This window comes from Montipora foliosa, chromosome 14, assembly GCF_036669935.1.
Source record: "Montipora foliosa isolate CH-2021 chromosome 14, ASM3666993v2, whole genome shotgun sequence".
Lineage (NCBI taxonomy): Eukaryota > Metazoa > Cnidaria > Anthozoa > Scleractinia > Acroporidae > Montipora > Montipora foliosa.
The window spans coordinates 19,903,998-19,921,497 of NC_090882.1; the positions used below are offsets into that span (position 1 = coordinate 19,903,998).

General features: G+C 39.5%; 2 long non-coding RNA genes across 3 annotated transcripts in view; both read left to right on the forward strand.

The window, feature by feature from the left end:
- Positions 1-4,845, forward strand: part of LOC137985258 (uncharacterized) — a 7,276-nt gene extending 2,431 nt beyond the window's left edge. Inside the window, exons 2-3 of the long non-coding RNA XR_011119265.1 lie at positions 978-1,534; positions 4,455-4,845. This is a non-coding gene — a long non-coding RNA (uncharacterized lncRNA). The remainder of the gene's footprint in view (positions 1-977; positions 1,535-4,454) is intronic.
- Positions 4,846-4,946: 101 nt separating this feature from the next.
- On the forward strand, positions 4,947-11,771 carry LOC137985257 (uncharacterized). 2 transcript variants are annotated; one of them, XR_011119264.1, is made up of 3 exons: positions 4,947-5,327; positions 9,116-9,337; positions 10,763-11,771. It is a non-coding gene; the product is annotated as an uncharacterized lncRNA (long non-coding RNA). The 2 variants fall into 2 exon arrangements; XR_011119263.1 differs by having other exon boundaries at positions 9,116-9,282.
- Positions 11,772-17,500: the final 5,729 nt, after the last annotated feature.

The window sequence follows — 17,500 nt, forward strand, 5'->3', positions numbered from 1 at the left end:
AGGAGGAAGGATTTAAAGTCCAATTCACTTGTAAAAACCCACACGTTAAACTAAGTGCAACGATGATTCGACTACAGTCGCTCAACTGGGCGAAAGCATGAAAGCATGAAAGCATGAAAGCCAAGCTCACCCAGATGACACACTGTCCAAGTCCTTCTTCTTCCCGTTGTTGAGGCTTTCGCTCAAGTCTTAAACGTTTTAAAGCCAAAATCATTTAGTATTGTGCGTTGTAGAGTCTTTATTTTTTATTATTTTACAAAACAGAGACTAAAACAAATATAATACTTTAAAATAAATATTGAAATAAATAAATAAATATTGTAAAAAGTATTGACAGGAAAAACTAGAACAAGGCAAACAAATGTAGAAGATCGAGCCATTGGAGGAAACATAAAAGATCGATAGAGTCCATAATGGGCGAACCACCACAAATCATCAAAATGCTATAAATCTACTAATGAAACTTGAGGTAAATAAAATCAAACAGCTAAATAAAGGCAAACTTCTGAGTAGTTACATGAGTTCGCCATTAACCTTGGAATTTCCTGATTTTTCGTTTAAATGAAATAAGGTTGCTGCTGGAACGAACATTGAAAGGTAAACTATTCCGCCAAAGTTCCACCACTTGTATTGAAATATGAAAATTTAAAATTGGACGCCTTTGCAAATTTTTTCCTTAGTTCAAACAGTGATAACCTTTTAACAATGTGATGATCACTAATAATTAGTAATTTCCAAGTTCAGATAACCATTTAAACCTTGTATAAAAAGTAACATCAGCCATAAAGCGTCGTTGTTGAAGAGATCTCAAATTAGCGAGTTTTATAATCACTGTCAGATTTCAGGATCATTCTTGGGGTCCTCCTCTGTATACGTTCTTATATTGAAGACTACGCCAAAGAAAATAAAGAAAAACAAGAAATTAAACACTGCTTATGCGAATTAGCTCTCACGAAACCGTCGTTAACTACTTGCAGGGTTCGTGGTCGGGCAAAACTCCTGCAAGTAAACCCACTAAAAAGAGACTATCTCTGCAAGCGCATTTGGACAAACGACTGGTCATGGGATCACGCTTAATACGAAGAAAGGAAACATCACAAGACGACAATGAGGAAGAATTAAGACCAACAAGACAAAAAGATGAAGTACGAGGAAAACACGAACAGCGAAATAACGATACCCCAGCTCGTAGCTGTCAGAGAAGTTAGTCTCAATGCAACATCGAGTAAAAGGCGCAGAGCGGCCAAAGATGCAAACAACAAATACAAGAGGTCGTGGACGCAGATGGGGAAGGGGAACCAACTGCCGAGGACATTTCCTACAGAACGTAAATATTGTTGAGGAGATAAAAGAGAAGTGCGTAAAATCCACGCGTTAATCGTAGAAAAGGAGACTATTTCCTTGTCGAAGATCTCCCGAGATATGAAAGGTTTCTTTGCTGCAAACTAAGTCGAGTAGTTACAGTTAAAGGCGAAACACCCCCCGGAGTGAAATGAACAGCGAGAACTATCCATATCCGACAACAACAACTAAAGTAACCTATCCATTTTGAGAGGAGTAATTCTATTAATTTCGCGCAAGACAAAGAATAATAAAAAAAAGCAGTGGTGACAAACATTAAAGTACAAACAAGCGCACTGATTGAAATTATTTACATGACGTTTCCAATGCTTCGACATACATCCTCAGAAGTGACCGTTTACTACGAATTTAAACTTTTTAATATGTAACCTATTAAGTAACTACTTATTAACAATAATTGATTAATGAATTAACAATTAGTTAATAGTCACTTCTGAGGATGTATGTCAAAGGATACGAACGCCAAGTAAGTAATTTCAAACAATGCCATTGCATGTTTTTGTCACGCCGTTTGATGCATAGTTCTGGTTTCGATAAAGACGGCAATCAATAATGCCGTGCAAGCATAGTCACGATTCCCCTCCCCCTCTATCTGCAACCTCGTTCCCAGGGCTTCTCCCTCATTTGGGGGCGGGGCTTTTTTTTACCGCCCTGCCCCCTTCTGAGGGAGAACCCCTGGAAACGAGGCTGCCCCCCTTAAAAAATTAATTATAATTATTATAATTAACATAATTAGTATAATTATAATTCAAATTATTATAATAACTATAATTATTTTAATTATTATTATTGTTATTAGAAACATAATATTAGGTTAGTTTCGGGCGCAGACAATTTTTTATAGATTAAACTAGACCCTCCGTGATAGTACACTGGGTTGCCTGTGGTTCGTGCACCGTCCCAGGCAACTTTTTTTCAAGTTGGGGGGTCATTAAGACCATTTAATTAAGGGGTCACCCAGAAGTCATACCAGCAGAGGCCCTTTGGCTCGCATGTCCTCACATGTTCGTACGACTAAAAAGATCCTTTTCTGAGGTAAAAAGCTGGCTACCGGCCTATCATTTGTCAAAAAGAACAAATTCCTGTCCTCTTTGGAAAAAATAGACAGGCATTGCTTACGCGTGGTAGTGAAGTAACACAGCGATTTATTCCATATAGAATGTCAACTGAGCTGTGTGTTGTCTTCCAGGAGATTCAAGTTATCCTTGCGTAATATGTAGCTCTAACAGTACACGATATTGTTTTGGTATTGTCTATCATTGTAGTGCCATGGTAGAAGTCTTGGGTAAATAGCCTGAGAAGACATGTGGTTACTAGCAAAGTATTGAACCCAGAAAGATTGAAGAAAATAAATGGGAAGTGAGAAACATTGGCTTTTGGGCTGACATGTTGATAATTGATTTTTGCTACGTTCAATTTTGGCTGCAGAAATAAATCGCAAAATCGAAAGTGACATGGCCGGAATTCAGCGGGCGCCATGATTAAGTTACCGCGGCATGTTTACTCGCCAAACAGTGAAGCGTCCGCGTCAAATGATGGCAAGATACCCGGTTTTCGTAAGTTTCTTTTTCTGTCAAGTGTTGTAAAGTTTGACAATAAATGAGCGAAGTCAAAACAAAGATCACAATCGCCCAAACCCTTTAGGTTGACCATTGTTTCTGCTTAGTCGAAAATTTACTCTCCAAGACGAGGTTATTTATCACCAGGTAATTCCGTCATTTTGGAAATAGCAGCTACTTTATTATTCATCGGCGTCACAATTTTTTGCTGATTTTGCGGCTCATTTTGTTGAAACTCAAGCACGCTTTCAACAGACCTGCTTATTTTCGTGAACCTTTCCTGCTGACAGAGCAATACTAAAAATGTCCTCCCGTATCACATTTCAACCTTGAGCTCGAAAATTCAATACACATTATGATATTATAATTCACAAAGGCAGAAAATATCACAGAATCCTTTTCCAGCGAAACATTTTATTGAAACAAGCAACATAAAAGATGCACTAAAACGCCATTCGCGTTGCAATGACTTTCGAGGCCATTGCTGGTTAACGAGAATAACAAACTCACGAGGCAGAATGTATATTTATATTTAATTAAGTTAGCACAACAGCAAGACACTAACCTCATTTTGACACGAAAATGCTTTACTATTGCCATAAAAACTATCCAGTTAAGCTCGCATATTATAAAACATGATGAATTCATAAAAGCCACCTTTTTCAGCGAACAATTTTTTGAAACAAACAACATATTTGCTATTAGAGGCAAAAACCCCTTCCTATTTCATTGCGTGCGTGAAGAGAAAAAACTCAGTTGTGTCAAATATGTGCAATATTACACCAAATTAAAAGTTCTTAAAAGTTCAGGATCAAACCGTTTCCATGAAGAACCTTTTTCTTGAATAATAAAGCACAAAATAGACGACAAGCTTTCTTTCAAATAATTATTGACTGTCACATTTCCAATTATGTTTTTACTGAAGACTGTGCAGAGTTGATCACAGATCCACTTAAGGTGTTCGATTTGTTCTGTCTTTGTTGAACCCATAAGTTACCAGAGAATTTTCCATTTGGTTTCAGTGTTCTACATAACAGCACACTTGGTAAAATTAGAAATGCACCTCACTTTGATTTCGGCTGGACGGGCGACAGATTGTTGTCGAAGTCCATTACTCGTCGCTTGTAAGATTCGACCGCCTGTCTTGTTCAGTATCCAATTGACTTGCCATTATTGAACTTCATAAGGGTATATTTTGTTCAAAGATCCACTAAAACGCCATTCGCGTCACATGACTTTCGACGCCATTGCCGGTTAAGTTTATCATTCTACTGTGTCCACCAGAGAAATCTACTCATTTCGACTACCCTCTCGATCCTAAGAAAATACGAGCAGAAGGCTCTATGCACAAAGATACCACTTAGCAGGGGAGTGACAGGCAAGACTTTTACCGACACGGGAAAAAAAAAGAATACCGAACAAATGCCACCCAATTTCCGACTGGGATTGCTCTACGGCAACCCAGTAAAAATACAAAATGTACATAAATAATTAAACTAAAAACTTAAATATGAAATATATCATTTATTGCAGTTAAAAGGCGTTCCGATATCGATGTGTGTACAGTGCAGGGACGAGTTGACTGTGGTTGGAGGAAGTGCTGTTGGAGAGAGAATTTAGCAACAATTAGTTAACAGTCACTTCTGAGGATGTGTGTCGAAGCATACAAACGCCAAGTAAGTAATTTCAAGCAATGCGCTTGTTTGTTTGTCACGCTGTTTGCGTCTTAATTTGGATGCATAGTTCTGGTCTCGATAAAGACGGCAATCAATAATGCCGTGCAAGCATATATAGTCACGATTCCCCTCCCCCTCTATCTGCAACCTCGTTCCCAGGGCTTCTCCCTCATGTGGGGGAGGGGCGTTTTTTTATTGCCCCGCCCCCACATGAGGGAGAAGCCCTGGGAACGAGGTTGCAGATAGAGGGGGAGGGGAGGCGTGACTATGCTTGCACGGCTCTCCGAGGGACTGGGGCTGCGTGGGAGATTGAATGATCATTCAACCCCAGCCCCAGTCCCTCGGAGTGCCTGCTCGCAGGCTTATTGATTGCTGTCTTTATCGAAACCAGAACTATGCATCCAAATTAAGAGGCAAACGGCGTGACAAACATTCAAGTGCATTAATTAGCATAAATATTATACTTACTTTAATGATTATTATATCAATTATTTTTATTAGAAACAGTACCAGGTGTTCCGATGTGCGTACAGTGCAGGGACGAGTTGCCTGTGGTTGGAGGAAGTGCTGCTGAACCCTGCTAAACCAGTGAAGCTACATCATGGGAACTCACAGTTAATATGAGCAACTCTTTGTCAGCTTTTTAACTTGTGCGGACAAGCAGAAGTGAATTACTTGGTTCATCTCTTTTTGCTGTCAACATGTTCATGGCAGGATCATTGACTCAACGGTAAGAATTTTCAAATGGGTTATACGTCAAGTTTAGCTTTTAACTTACTATTGTTCTGTTAATTAAAGGAGAAAAGTTTAAACTTCAGAAGAATTCACTTTTTTTTCGTTTGGAGCTGACCATGTTTAATTTTGGAGTCTGCTTTTTGAAAACCTCAAGGTTAACTTAACCTTGTTATTGGGATTTTGATGTTGCCCCTGTCTCTTCCAACCTTAAACTAAATACATGTAGAAAAATTTATTAAGGAAAAGCATGTTAGTACTTGTAACTACTTAGAGTAACTTCTAATTACTGGAAATGTAATTGGCATAAAGGAGTTGTTTTCCCTATCCAGTTATGGTATTTGGACTGTGTACTTAAGATTATTTTATCGTCAATCTCGAAAGAGGATTGAATTTTTTGGGTGGATAATTTGTGAAAGAGTGTAAGGAAAATATCGTCCGTGGCGTAGTATAATTCATTTTTCACTGCTTGAAGTGCTTTGTCGTGCGTGCCAGTAATAATCCATTTTCCGCTATGTTAAGGAAGTGACATCCTTAAAGTTGTGTTCCGTTGGGTTCCATTGGGGGTCTCTCTCTCTCTCTCTCTCCACATGATTACTTTCACTGGTGTCTTGTTCCAAACGTCTTGTCTCCTGTTCCTTTTTAAAGCTTGCTAAACCAGTGAAGCTACATCGTGGGAACTCACAGTTAATTAACCTTGAGTTTCGGTTTTGACCTCAAGAAGGTAACTCATGTATTTGCCTTATAAAAAGAACAAGTTGAAACTTCTGATGTATTCATGTCCTTATTGTTTGGAGCTGACCAATGTTTGGAAGTTTTAGAGAACACTTCCTGGGTATGTTAAGGTTAACTTAACCTTATTATTGGAATTTTGATACCGCCTTATCTCTTCCCACTCTGAAATAAGAACAGGTAGAAAAATCATAAGGAAGAGGGAAAAGCCTTTTTTCCCCATCTGGATATAGTATTTTCGACTCAGTGTAGAGGAGATATCGTTAACGTCACCTATTGTCATTGCTTAACCAGTGACGCAAGATCATAGGACTTCAAAATTTACATGAGCAACTCTCTACGAGCTTTTTGACTTGTGCCAACGAGCAGAACTGGCAGCATCAAGGCAGCAGTGAAGTACTTGGTTCATCTCTTGTTGCAGTAAACGCGTTCATGGCAGGATTGACTCAAAATTAATTTAAGCCATGGGAAAAACTGTTTTAATGAGTGTTTGCATCAGGAAAACGAATTATTAGAATCACTTACAACTTTACTGGGCGCAGCCGTCTTAAATAATTCAGTTGTGTCGTTAATAACACTTAAGGTGATTCCTTAGTAATAGAAGATGTTGTAAGATTTTCCTTAAACTTTTCTCGATTATTCCCTGCATTATGGTGACTCGAAATGTGCAATTAAATAAATAGGTCACCGAGCTCGTTCGCGAGATATACTTCCTCAAGTTACTCATTTAATCATTGCGACTTCATCTATCAAGGACAAGTTTGTTCTGTCGGTTCAGGCTACGTTTTGCAGAGCAGGAAGCACAGCTTTGACGTAATTCTTTAAATAACAAAACAGATGAATTGTATTGCTCAAAAGGAATAATTTAACGTTTGTTTTGTGTGCACAGGCACACGTCTTGAAAAGGCACTGACTACAAATATTCTTCGGGTGCGTGATCTCGAGGAGACAATTTTGTGTCCATGAGTGATGGCTTTCCTGTAACTTTTTTGACGTAAATTTTTAACATTTTTACAGCACTAAGGTGATGAGTAACAGAATAAACTTACGCCAAAAAAAAGATAGGTCACCAACCTCGTTTAGGAAAGCAGACCAAGCTTGACCCCTCGACAACACTTCTCCCCGATAGCAAGGTTTCACTTTCACTGTTGGACTGAAATGTTCTTTAGCATCATCAAAGCTATCACTCGACTTTTTGTTTTGCGAGAGTCTAAAAGGTTTCTTGTTTTGCTCTTTACTGCTGTGCTCTGAAAACGGCCATTCTTCTTCTTTCTAGCGAGGTTTCCGGCAGGAAAGGTCGCCATTTTGAAATGTTTTTGGCCACGTTCAATATATCAATATTCACACGTGGCTACGAGTCTATGGTTAAATTCAAACATCGTTTAGTTTAGAAATATCCGTTTAGACTTGTGACACAAAGAAACAGAACTGAGCCGTGAAATTTGACCATCATGCCTCTTTGCCATGCCTTAATACGAACGTGGCCTACGCTGTGTTATGCGCTGAACAGGATGCGCAGTGCAATACTAGGGAATCACCTTAAGGACGGCGCCTACTATTGTTACTGCGCATACGTTCTGCGCATCTTGAGATACTCGGATTTCCTATCGGTGATGCTTACTGATACAGGGATATATTTGCGCAGTTTAAAACTATTCGGAAAAAGTAGATCTTAGTAAGTACTCTTGGTATCCAAAAAGAAAATTGGGGGTAACCATGCATTTTTGAGAGATAATTAAAATTCAATTTGAGAAAGAACGCCATACATTGCTTTGTATTTTAAAGCTTTTTATAAAGATTATTCATGAATTATCTTTAAAAAATGCATGGTTACCCCCAATTTTCTTTTTGGATTTTAATAACACTTGTTAAGATCTACATTTCCTGCATAATCACACACCGGGGCAAAAATATTGTTAATTAGTAGGCACCGTCCTTAATAACATTAGTCTAATGGAATTAATATTTAACAATTATTCGCCAAAGGCGAAGTGATTATCGGTGAATATTCACCAAGATGAAGTCGAGGGGAATATTCACCGATAATCACTGAGCCTGAGGCGAATAATTGTTTTAGTATAAATACACAGGTGATTATTTCAAAAAAGAGAAAAAAAACATTTCAACGCAAAAATCATCTTTACTTACAGTGGCAAAACGACTACTGGCAGCCATTTTGTCCGTCGAGGTGATTATCGGCTGATAATCCGAGATAGCGAGGCAATGAGAGTGCGCGATTTTCTATAATCACCTGTGTATTTATACTAATAACATTATTTTAGTAACATTAATTGTCACAATTATCCAAGATGGTGGCTCCCGGTCAATTTGAAGTCAAAAACAACAGTAGGGCTAATGCTCACATGGTTCATATGGGGTAGAAACTTAGCACTTCACATTACACTCTAATCAGTTAATTTCTTTATGCAATTAGCTGTCTTTCTAAAAACGGTACGTTTAAGGATGGTGAATGCTCTTTTCAAAGTAAGGTCGTCCAAATAAAGGTTATAACTTTATTTTGGTTATTTGACCCTGTTTGTTAGAGTTGTCGCATGGGGTTTCGTAGGAAGAATATATAAAGTCGCTAATAAACACTTTATTGATACAAGCTACAATCGTGTTAGGTGTCAAACAAAGGTAACTATCAGAAAGCACTCTCTTTGTAAGTCCCACTGCTAAAAAATTAAGCTGACAGTGGGAAAAACTGTTTTTAATGAGTGTTTGCATCAAGTAAAAAGAATGTGTTCAATAATACTCTTGGAATCATAGGCAGAAACCTGTCAGAGCTCAGGTTCAGTGGTGAGAGCACTCGCCTCTCACCAATGTGTTCCCAGACTCTGCGTCACATGTGGGTTGAGTTTGTTGGTTCTCTACTCTTCTCCGAGATGTTTTTTTCCGGTTACTCCAGTTTTACACTCTTCTCAAAAACCAACATTTGATTTTATTTGCATCAATTTGTTGATTTCAGTGTACTGTGTCCCCAATTAGTGCTCCAGTGTTAGAATGACTAGACACTTGAATAAAGTTCCTTTCTTTCTATTTTTTTTTTTTTAGTCCAGTAACATGTTGAAGATGCGGTCAAGAGAAAACCTTGGGCCTATGCTCTGGAGAAGATGACAGGAAGTAAAGGAGGTGGATGTTTCAGCTATCACTGAGTATTTTAAACTCTTGTATGACTGGATGAAGAAACAAAGAAAGGAGATCGGTGATGCTCCACTGGGGTGAGACGAGTACCCTACAATGACTTCTACATGACTACAGACTGAACAAGTTAAGGCAGGTCCAACATCAGGGATTCCTTTCCTCATTCCAGTCATGTTTTACTTTAACGTGATGGTCTTAGCATTTCCATTTGCAGCGTTGGTTTGGTAAAAATGTTTTCAAAAGCAGTAATAGACTCAAGGGCAATGCTTAATGTGCATCCCTTGTTTGGTTTCTGTTGGGTAGGCATATGCGCATAAGGTGCTCGGTCTATAACCATGAAATTGAATTTTTTGTGTGACTTGACCGAAAAATGGTTTTGGGGTTCCTTTTATTCCACAAACAACTTGTTATGCAGGGAAAAAAGAGGAAAATTCTACAACATCTTTTAGAAACTTAAGCCTTTTTTCCAGCGACTTCTTGTTTATTGATAACTCTATAGTGTAAATTCTCGATATTGATCGATTCACATACTGAAGACTCTAAAACTTTTTATTTTGATCAGCAATAAACTGCTTTTGCTCTCCTGAAATTTTTTTACATAGCCATGGATGGACCTGTCAGTTCTGCAGCCATTCAATTTTTCCATTTCACTCTGACAATTGAGGATTGTGAGCTTTTTCAGCTTTCTTTCAACTCCAACTCTGACTGTTTGTGCTCCAAGGATAATCTAAATTCTATAACATACTGATGATTTAGTAGTAGATAAAATATGAGCGGGAGATCTGTATGGGCCTTTACAATGGCGAGCCATTGTAAACGTCCATACAGATCGGACGTGAATATTTTATCATGCTTGTGAAATGAATACATACATTAAATTAAATGCAAAGTATTGTTATTTTAATCAGTAGAGATCTGTATCAAACGTTAATGAATACTAATTAGCTGAGCAGGAGTTTGTATCAAAAGTTAATTCTACTGTTTAATAATAATATTCATCAACCCCAGTTGATTTGTATTGGGGTTTACAGTTGTGTGCAATATGTGATGTGAATACTGTGCTGGGATTGGTTTGCACCCTAATGAATTATTAATGAATTTTACAACCACAATTACAGACTTTATCTAATATTGTTTGACACTGTGTGACCCCCTTTTGAAAAATCCTGGCTACACCCCTGCATTGTGGTCCTGAAGAATTCGTAAATACCTTAAGTTCCTTAATTATGGTGTATCAGTTCGGGGAAATACTTATAGTTCTACTCTTAGATCTTTAACAATTCTACAAAAGAGAGCCATATGTATTAATTACTACCTTGTCAAAACCAGATGAGCACTCTAAGCCTCTCTGCAAAGCTCTGGAAATTTTAAAAGAAAAGGACATTGTTTTCTTTTACGTAGTTTTTATGTATCAGTATCATAACAACCCTCTTCCCTCATCTTTTGATAATTTAGAACTTCAGGACAGTATCATCAATTTATCAATACAAATTAACCAGTAATATTACATAAAAAATATCAAAACTAACTGTGGTCAATTTAACATTTGCTTTGCAGCTGCCAAAATTTGGAATAATTTAAACATCTACCCCAAAAAGAATTCAACAAGGAAGTAAAGCTAAACATCTTGCACACTTATGAATGTTCATCTGGGCCCGGTTGTTCGAAAGCAGATTAACTTAATCCAGGATTAGCGTATACTTTTATTTCAAGTTTTAACTTTTCGGTGAAAGTTTCTTTTGCTTATTTTTGTTTTTCAAGATTGACTTCTTCTAATGTAAGGTTTTGCCGAATATCAGCGTTGAACAGCTCTTGGGAGTAGAGAAATAAACTTTTAGCGAGAAGCAGAAACGAAGCTAAATTCAATACTTTATTCTCTCCGGAACACCACTCTCAGAAATTACAGAGACGCACGTGTTTATTGGAAGTCGAGGAGCAATAGAGACGCCCCCTCTAAGCATGCAAGTGTCACGGATAGAAATGTAACACAACAATGTTCGAGGCACTACAAACTCCTTGGTTAATTTTTAATCTGGAATTAGCGTTAATCGGCTTTTGAACAAACCGGGCCCTTGTATTTAGTAATGTAGTACTTAGTATTGTAATTCATCTTTTTCTGCTTGCATGCATTGAGTCTTTTGACTGCGGGTTTTCCTTTTTTACTGTTATTTGATTTTCTCATGATATTATCTGTTCCTTAAAATTATCTTTTCAAGCTTTAATATAATTTTTTTTAAATTTGCTCTGAGTGAACTATTAACAAATTTTAGTATCAATTATTTTTTGTGATTGTAATATGTTTAAATATGGTAAAAAAGCTTGTTGTTGTTGAAATATATTTTTGATTCAAGACAACGCTTATTTTATGTAACCTCAGTGTTTGGCTTTACAACGACTTGGAACTTGGTCCTCCTCCTTCACTCTGCGGGGTGGGGTCTGTCACAAGCTCAGCCTGCATATCCAAATTCAGAAAGTGGCAACTAACAACTAGATGTTGTCTCATCAGTTGAGCTTAATTGAATTGATAAAATCTGCTTAACTACCCCAGTTCAAAAGAGAACCTTGAATTAACATGAAATAAAGAACTATGATTCTAGTTGAGTGTTTTTTTGATATATATAACGGCTTTTGCATAGATTAGTAGGATGCAGGGAGAAATGAGTCCTTATAAACTAAAAAATGAAGGAATGAAGGGAAGAATGAATGAAAAAAGTAGAACGAATGTAAAAACAAGGTTTAACCGCGCACCGGTGGCTCAGTTGGATGAGCACCGGGTTGTCACGCGGGAGGTTGTGAGTTCAACTCGGGCCGGACCAACACTCAGGTCTTTAAATAACTGAGGAGAAAGTGCTGCCTTTGTAATTACATCTGCAAATGGTTAGACTCTCTAGTCTTCTCGGATAAGGACGATAAGCCGGAGGTCCCGTAAAAGAACCCACACACTGTTCGTAAAGAGTAAGGCATGTAGTTCCCGGTGTTGTAGCCTGCGAGCAGGCTCACCTTATGGGCGGTGGATCCGCAATCGCGAGCCACCTCGCCCCATTCTTCTCGGTTGCGGCTCGCGCCGCGGTTGCGGTTGCGGCTCCGCCGCCCTTGCCTATCAAGTGAGCCTGCTCGCAGGCTACCGGTGTTGTGGTAGGGTGGAGGTCTAGGGTAGGGTAGGGTAGTGGTCTAGGGTAAGGTGGAGCACCTCGCATAGGACCTTGAGTCCTGTTCGTGCTCCTTCCCTCTGGGCAGGTTTGCCCAGTAGAAGAGACAAAACCAGATGTCTTGTAAAACATGAAGTCACTTTATTTAACGATGGACGCGCCCTTTACCTGCCTCCCTCTGTCAGTGCTCCATTTTACGGCTATATTTAACAATTAGACCTGTAGCCCTTGCTTGACCCATAGCCCGCAAGTGGTCAATAGGGGTCAAGAGGATCGAACTGAGGACCTCTTGCCCAGAAAGCGGCAGGTACAAAACACAGGTCACAGGTCATTGTTTTACCAATACAGAAAGTGTCTTAAACATTAATAAATGCCAACCTTTTGGCCTATTAATTAGGTTAGCTTTTATGAATGTTTAGGATACTTTCTGTATTGGTAAAACAATGGCCTGTGACATGTGTTTTGCACCTGCCACCACGAAAGCCGCGCAATTATCAACTGGGCTACGCCTGCTCCTTGTATTGACATGAATGAATGAATTAGAATGAATGAATTTTGCACTCTAGCTCACAATTTAGCTCTTTACCAAGGCTTGTCGTTCGCCAACCCATCTTCCAAAGGGGATCACAGCACCTGGAACTACACGGCAAACGAACCATTATTTTGTCTTTCTTTTAATTTCGTCATTTTGGCAAAGTCGAGAGACTTGCTATGCAAGTAACAACGTGTTAGACACTCTCTGACTAAATTTTTAATAAACAAAATGATTATCCATTGCAGTGTCACCCGAGCACAGTCCCATCTCGGGTCCCGTACAAAGTGAAGCACCCGCTACGCCATCCACGCATAGGGGCTTTTCAGGGCCAATGAAACACAATCAACGAAACAACAGAACACACAATAACTGTTAAGAATCCCAAACATTTTGATGGAGAAACATCCAAATGCGAGGGGTGTAGATGCAGAGACTTTAATCCCACAGTCAGCAACGCAAGTTCAACCCGTTATATTCGAAGAGATCATTTGTAGTGTACTGATGGGTGTAACTGGGGACATAATAGTTAGGTCTCAGTGTATGGGTGTAACTGGGGACATAATAGTTAGGTCTTACACCAAGTACTCCAATAGGGTTACTTCCATTTTGATATCCTTGAGCTTCGCGCCAACATCAAACACTACATATAAAAGTACACCAACCGTACTTTTTTGCCGACGCCGAGAATTTCCCGAAGATCTTCGCCAAAGGATTTGTTCGTTTGTTCGGCATTGTTGTCAAAACGTGGGCAAAGCGTTCATGTTAGGCCCATAAGACGTCCCATACATTACAACTTTAAATACGGTATATACCACACGAAGTGTCCTTTTAGACCAACGTTAGACATCATCCACCCTAATTTACCCCAATCCGCCATAAGTTATCCTAACTTAACATCGTTAACCCTCAGGTACCCTAAGTTCACTTCGTTTTACCACGTTTACCCACATCTACCCTAAGTTAACCAGGTTTCACCACATCCACCCTAAGTTAACCAGGTTTAACCACATCTACCCTAAGTTAACAAGGTTTACCCACACTTACCCTTATTTAACCCCGTTTACCCACATGTACCCTTACTTAACCACGTTAACCCACATGTACCCTAAGTGAACCCCGTTTAACCACATTTACCCTTAGTGAACCACGTTTACCCACATCTACCCTTAGTTAACCACGTTTACCTACATCTACCCTACGTAAACCACGTTTAACCACATCTACCCTAAGTGAACCACGTTTAACCACATCTACCCTTAGTTAACCATGTTTACCCACATCTACCCTTAGTTAATCACGTTTACCCACATGTACCCTACTTGAACCCCGTTTAACCACATTTACCCTTAGTGAACCACGTTTACCCACATCTACCCTTAGTTAACCACGTTTACCTACATCTACCCTACGTAAACCACGTTTAACCACATCTACCCTAAGTTAACCACGTTTACCCTCATCTACCCTAAGTGAACCACGTTTAACCACATCTACCCTAAGTTAACAACGTTTACCCACATCTACCCTAAGTTAACCACGTTTACCCTCATCTACCCTAAATGAACCACGTTTAACCACATCTACCCCAAGTAAACCACGTTTACACACATCTACCGTAAGTGAACCTCGTTTAACCACATCTACTCTTAGTTAACCACGTTTACCCACGTTGTGAACCACGTTTAACCACATCTACTCCAAGTGAACCACGTTTAACCACAACTACCCTAAGTGAACCACGTTTAACCACATCTACCCCAGGTGAACCACGTTTAACCACATCTACCCTAAGTGAACCACGTTTAACCACATCTACCCTAAGTGAACCACGTTAAACCACATCTACCCTAAGTAAACAACGTTTACACACATCTACCCTAAGTGAACCTCGTTTAACCACATCTACCCTAAGTGAACCACGTTTAACCACATCTACCCTAAGTTAACCTCGTTTACCCTCATCTACCCTAAGTGAACCACGTTTAACCACATCTACCCTAAGTGAACCACGTTTAACCACATCTACCCCAAGTGAACCTCGTTTAACCACATCTACCCTAAGTGAATCTCGTTTAACCACATCTACCCTAAGTGAACCACGTTTAACCACATCTACCCTAAGTTAACAACATTTACCCACATTTACCCTTAGTTAACCACGTTTACCCACATGTACCCAAAGTGAACCACGTTTACCCACATCTACCCTAAGTGAACCACGTTTAACCACATCTACCCTTAGTTAACCATGTTTACCCACATCTACCCTTAGTTAATCACGTTTACCCACATGTACCCTACTTGAACCAGGTTTAACCACATCTACCCTTAGTTAAGCGCGTTTACCCACATCTACCCTAAGTTAAGCACGTTTACCCACATCTACCCTAAGTTAACAACGTTTACCCACATCTACCCTTAGTTAACCACGTTTTCTCACATGTACCATAAGTGAACCACGTTTAACCACATCTACCCTTAGTTAAGCACGTTTACCCACATCTACCGTAAGTTAACCACGTTTACCCATATCTACCCTAAGTTAACCGCGTTTAACCACATCTACCCTAAGTGAACCACGTTTAACTACATCTACCTTAGTGAACCACGTTTACCCACATCTACCCTTAGTGAACCACGTTTACCCACATCTACCCTAAGTTAACAACGTTTATCCACATCTACCCTAAGTTAACCACGTTTACCCTCATCTACCCTAAAGTAACCGCGTTTACCCACATCTACTTTAAGTAAACTACGTTTACTCTCATCTATCCTAAGTTAACCGCGTTTACCCACATCTAACCTAAGATAAGCACGTTTACCCACATATACCCTAAGATAACCACGTTTACCCTCATATACCCTAACTTAACCACGTTTTCCCACATCTACCCTAAGTTAACCACGTTTACCCACATCTACCCTAACTTAACCACGTTTAACCACATCTACCCCAAGTTAACCATGTTTACTCACATCTACCCTTAGTTAACTACGTTTACCCACATCTACCATAAGTGAACCACGTTTAACCACATCTACCACAAGTGAACCGTGTTTACTCACATCTACCCTTAGTTAACCACTTTTACCCAAATGTACCCTAAGTGAACCACGTTTAACCACATCTGGTCCTATATACTGCTCAGCGCATTTCTTCTTGGTGTCCCACTATCGTTTTATCCTGTTTTTGTGGGTTTTAGCTGGAAAGTCTCGAACACCTATTTTTCTTTTGTCCTCTTGTTCAGAGTGGGTATGCTTGGGTCCAGACTCAACTCTCCCGGGCTTCCCCTCTGGCTCCGTCTATTTCTCTTCGCCATGCCCTCTTTGGTTTTTCGTCGGATGAGATGCGTTGCGTTCCAGGGTTCCCAGGGTATTTTGCTACCTGTTGAACGTTTGTAAATATCTGGTCTGGTTACAGCGCAATGATCACCGTTTTCGCTCAGAGCCCCCCAGTGCAGTTCACCTTATCTCTGGTATAAAGGCCCGCCTACGTTTTTATCTGCCTTTGTATTTTAAACGTTTTAACTCTAGCCGTCGCCGCAAATACTTCCTCCGCCAGTGGGGTGGACACATTAGTGGTTCCTCCTTCGTTTGCTCTTTCTAGTTCATTCGCTCTTGTAAATATTGCTTACACTTATTATTTTCATCTCCACGTCTGTTTTTAATCCTTTTTTGTTGTTTTGCCTTTTATTCACATGTTTCTCGTTTTAGATTTTTTATCTCTGTAGGAGAGGCGGGGTTCGACTCCCCGACGAATTTGGTGTGCCGGCCCCGTTTAGGGGGTGCTCCCTCTCCTGGGCGATCCCCATTTCTGTTGTTTCCATTTTCTGTTGTCAAGACTTCCGGGGGATCGCCTAAATACAAAAAAAAAAAACGTTCAACCACATCTACCCTTAGTTAACCACGTTTACCTACATCTATCCTAAGCGAACCACGTTTACCCACATCTACCATAAGTTAACCACGTTTAACCACATCTACCCTAAATTGACCACGTTTACCCATATCTACCCTAAGCTAACCTTATTCGACCACTTTTACCTCTAGTTAACCACGTTTACCGTCATCTACCCCTACCCTAACTGACTTACGGTATGCTGGATACCTTCTTTAGGGTTCGCGTAAGTTGACCAAAATATCCGAACGTTTTTAAGCTATTGGGCAAGGTATTCTATAATGTGGCTTTGCTATAAGAGTTGAAGGATGATCTTTCGAGGGAAGAAAAGCCTTCTCAACACTCCTGCTCTTTCTTATCTTTATTTGGTCTTCTTGGGTCGATCTTCAACTAGTCCTTGCTTAACTGTTAATTTGTTATGTTCTTAATCTGACTGAACAAACAACTGCCAATCACACGTCAAAATCACACGTCAAAATGACGCCCGACCACATATTTTTTCCACAACAAAGAAAGTCACGTTGTCTCCACGAGATCTTACAGGTTTGTCAACATTAGATTAGCACGAACAGAGTATGATGACGAGTCACAAAGATTACAAGAAACGAGTTACAATATCTAGAATCAAGTTATACAACAAATCTACAAAGAAAATTACGATTTATGATTATTACATAACTGTGTTAAACAATAGACAAAAGAAGGAAAGG